The sequence below is a fragment of the Lactuca saligna genome, chromosome 8 (assembly GCF_052625555.1).
Source record: "Lactuca saligna cultivar CGN05327 chromosome 8, ASM5262555v1, whole genome shotgun sequence".
In the NCBI taxonomy this organism is placed as follows: domain Eukaryota; kingdom Viridiplantae; phylum Streptophyta; class Magnoliopsida; order Asterales; family Asteraceae; genus Lactuca; species Lactuca saligna.
The window spans coordinates 12,968,180-12,971,382 of record NC_136424.1 but is presented as its reverse complement, the minus strand read 5'-3'; the positions used below and the strand labels follow the sequence as shown (position 1 = coordinate 12,971,382).

Here is a 3,203-nt window from a genome sequence, read left to right as displayed (position 1 = left end):
GAAATCTCACTATTTCTATAAATAGATTCAATATAATAATAATATTTTTTTAAGAATTTCAAATCTTTAAGTTTAAAGTACAAACAATTATTAATAAAATAATATTAAATTTAATGTTATACAACATGCTTAACACTAATTACAATTAAGTAATGCATAAGTACTTTCTCACTATCTTTTTGACTCGGCCCTTTTAATCATGACCGAGTCTATGTTTAATCCTGACATCTATGCAAATATATCTCGATTCTTTGTTTGGTATCTACATGAACAACCAACATCCGGCTGAGTGCTCCATCGCCTACGACCATCCCTTCTCTCAAATAAACCCTAGCAACACTCATCTTTCACCACCACTCCTCCCTTCTCCCTTCTACCATCTGCATATCTTTTTCATTTGTTCATCTGAATTCAAAATTTGAAATACAAACTCTCTCTCTAAAACAAATTTCTTTCCCCCACTCTATAAAAACCGTAGACGTCGAGATTTTCTTCTTTGTTGCCGGTATTTCCAAGTTGAAATTCAACACTAATTTGAATGAAAAACCATAATTACGGAGAAATGGAGGGATTTGTTGCTCCACTTCTAAGCTTTCTCCATTTTCATCACCGGTTGATCTCTATTGCTCTAAACCCTAACCCTCATCGTTTTCCATCTTACCTATCTATCTCTTCCTCTTTCTACAATTCATAGCCGTCACCATTATTTATCGGATTCACTACCACCATTGAATAGCCAACCTACTACCTCATCATGATCTTGTTGTGTTCCCAGGTTTGATATTTGCCTTTTGATTCCCAGTTTGTATCATTATTTTCATCTTATCTCTACTCTCTTTACGTTCTCATTATGTTCTCTTTTGATTCATAAACCCTAATTGAAACCCTAGCAGTAAATCGTCTAATCGATTGCTTTTGAGATTGAGGTATTTTCGAGTAGTGGGTTTGCTCTTGATCTATACTTCCTAATTTTTGTTATCTAAACCTAAATTGGTGTCATAGAAGGTTAGTAAGAATTAAAGTTAAAGGAAAAGCTTTGTATTCATCATGTTCTATAATTTTATTGTGGATTCTTGAAAAAATTAATTTTAGCTGCTAAGGTGATTGATGTAACAATTTTTATATAATTTTCTTATCTGACATCAATTTCTTTTTTCTTTTTTCAATTGGGTGAAGCCATTCCTTGCCTGCGTAGTTGTTAAATTCCATGATGCATATACCAAAAAACTAGACGAACATGTTACCTATGTCTTTGCCATTTCTTTGGGGGCTGGTAAAGTACATGATTTTATATAATTTTTTGTAGTTTATATTGTGTTATTTTTTAAAAAGATGCTAAAAAATAGATGCTCATTGTTAAAGTTATTAGTTTTGTGCAGGTGACAGTAAATTTGAGTTTCCTCACCCAACCAAAGAAGCAATGACTGTAAAATTGAGTTTTCTCACCTAATTGTATAAGCAATTACCCACATTTTGCAGGTATGAGATAGTGAGAGATGGAATCCACGTCTCTTTGCAGTTGGAACTATTGTGTTGTGTTGCATATGTTTAATTTAATTACTATTATTTAGCAGCTTAATTGATGTGGGTTTGTAGATCCTTTCGAGGAAGATAAAAGTTGACCTGAATGTCAACTTTGAAGAACTGGCTTACTCAATAGAAGATTTGAATGGGGCCCAACTGAAAAGTTGTTTGTTTGGAAGCAAGCGTGCTGGCTATTCGAATTGATGCCACTAAGGTACCCTTTCAGTCTATTTATCTCTTCATTACACATGCATTTATTAATTTTTATAATATATGTAAGTGGCTATTCTCTACTCATATGTATTTGACATAATTGCACCTTCTATATTATTTTATGTTGTAATTACTTTAGGTGACTTATTTTATTGCACTTCACATGACTGGATTTTTATTTTATCTTGAGTTTTGATGTGCAACACTACTGTGATAATTAATTGTAGTGTTGTGATAATTGAATAAAGATGGTCCATGTTGGTTGCTTCTATCAAGGGAAAATTAACTCGTTGTGACATTTTTGATCAAATACATCATGTTTTTATATGCAACACGATTATGATTTGTACTTATTCATATAGTAATCAAGTTGAACATATTTTTGTGCTTCTGTATACTAAAAGCAACATATGGTTTACATTTTTAGTTGGCATCATAATTGATTAGCCACATATGTATGCATGACTGTCCGGTATACATTTAACACCTTCCCTGAATTTTCAATGTAGGAAATAGTTGGTCTTTCTAATACTATAGACATAGGTGGATCTACCAAGTATGAAAGTAGCACATGGGTGGAGTTACCAAGTAGGAAATAGTTGGTCTTTCGTTTTCCTCATTATTGAGTTCATAAAAATTGAACTCTCATATAGTTTTATATTTGATTTTTTTTGTAGCTATTCAACTCATCTGGTGCAAGAACTGTCCGTTCAGTAAACTGAAACACTAACAAGTTATGGAAAGGTGTGGTGCTACTATTATAGCCAAAGAAGGAGCTTCATTGGTAAGGCTTCTAAAGAAAAGAGATGTTGTAGTGTCTATGGTTGTCAATGATTTAGGGAAACAAAAAAACCAACATGTTGAGTCTTTACTTGTTATCTGTTTGTGTGTTTGAAGTTTTTGAGTAAAGACATATTTTGTTTTTTTTTACTTGCTTGTGCAAAAAAGAGAATGTTTTGCAATATCTTCTTTTTCATGAAGTCTTGTAATCTTACTCTAAGTCGGTATGCACCAATGAAAACACATTACAACCAAAAATGCAAAAGTAATCAAATCATTAAAACATACATCCAAGAAACCTAAGATCTCCATTTTGATAAATAGATTAAATTCAATAGTTTTTTATTGTTTGGAGCAAATTTCTATAAATTAGCCAAAACGTAATGTTTTATTTTTAATTCCATGACCGAATCAGTGTGCAACGTGATTTCAATTATTATTATTTGTTATTTTTAATGGAAAAAATTAATTCCATGACCGGATGCTGGAGAAAACTGTTACAAATGAAACTAGAAGAGATATAAAATGCCTAAATGATCTGGATAGAATCAGTGACAATCTAGATTTCGACATATGTTGCAAGGTGGTCAATAACAGTGATTTAGATTGAAGACTCCAAGGGTAAATTCAACATGTTTTGGGGGCAACGAGGTTGTAGATTCGACCAATAACATCATTTAAATTGT

At 32.1% G+C, this 3,203-nt stretch overlaps 1 long non-coding RNA gene across 6 annotated transcripts; it reads left to right on the top strand.

Moving 5' to 3' along the window:
* Positions 1-241: 241 nt before the first annotated feature.
* Positions 242-2,701, top strand: LOC145008420 (uncharacterized). 6 transcript variants are annotated; one of them, XR_013663427.1, is made up of 7 exons: positions 242-775; positions 894-1,005; positions 1,177-1,273; positions 1,380-1,479; positions 1,597-1,738; positions 2,247-2,325; positions 2,415-2,701. It is a non-coding gene; the product is annotated as an uncharacterized LOC145008420 (long non-coding RNA). The 6 variants fall into 6 exon arrangements; XR_013663422.1 differs by lacking the exon at positions 894-1,005; XR_013663423.1 differs by lacking the exon at positions 894-1,005 and having other exon boundaries at positions 1,370-1,479.
* The last annotated feature ends 502 nt before the right edge of the window (positions 2,702-3,203 follow it).